The following is an 899-nucleotide window of genomic DNA, read 5'->3' on the forward strand; positions in this document are numbered from 1 at the left end:
AATTCCGTGGAATTCTTCCAATTGAATTGCCTGCATTGGATGTCAAAATGTATTCAAGAGTTTTTGTATACATGTATAATGATTTCTGCAGAGTTTGTGAAATTTTATTCAGAAATAATTTTAACTTATCTGTTTAAATGAATAGTACAGATACTAAAGTATTTCTGGTGATTGTCTGAAAAAGAATATTTTAAAGTATTCTATGTTTGTATAATGTGTCCTTTCAGATTGTATTCCATATAGAAAGTTTTAGATTCCTTTTTTTCCTAGGTCCTAATATTATTTTTCTTTGGGATAAAATGACAATGTTGTTTAATTTCAAAAGTTTTGTAAAGTTTATGTTATGTAAACGCCTTTCTGAGGTGAAGATTTAATACATTGATGTGAAACTAAATTTAATTATATGAATTACGTGTGTTGTTACACTTGTTATTTTGTAATCAACTTTTTAATAACTGTTTTTCATTTCTTGCATCTGAAAAATGAAAAATACAGAATATTTCACAAATTTTCATATCATCCTTGTGCAATTGTCATGTTAATCTCTGTATTGTAATTTGGGAATACATGCTGCTGAAGCATGTAGTATCTTCTAAATTTAAGTAGTTAATGATGCAATCTTTATACAGACTTATATCCACGGTTGCCTACTTGTAATAAGGAAACTATATTGTTCCTGACAATGCTACTGATCTTATTTTCCTAAAATTCTGTGAATAGTGGAAAAAAATATATTGTTCATCTTAATGCTCACATTTGCAAATTTTTTGTCAATGACAATTTTAAGTCTTTTTAATTTGGAATTTGATCATACTTTCAATAATTTATTGCTAGGTCCAAAGGTGATGGCTTTTTCATGTACTAATTGATCCAACTGAATTAGCTTTGTGGAGCTAATG

General features: G+C 27.6%; 1 pseudogene; it reads right to left on the reverse strand.

Moving 5' to 3' along the window:
• Positions 1–485: 485 nt before the first annotated feature.
• LOC138818246 (U6 spliceosomal RNA) lies at positions 486–582 on the reverse strand (annotated as a pseudogene).
• Positions 583–899: the final 317 nt, after the last annotated feature.

Source organism: Dipodomys merriami, unplaced genomic scaffold, assembly GCF_024711535.1.
Source record: "Dipodomys merriami isolate MVZ:Mamm:240054 unplaced genomic scaffold, mDipMer1.0.p SCAF_720, whole genome shotgun sequence".
Taxonomy (NCBI): domain Eukaryota; kingdom Metazoa; phylum Chordata; class Mammalia; order Rodentia; family Heteromyidae; genus Dipodomys; species Dipodomys merriami.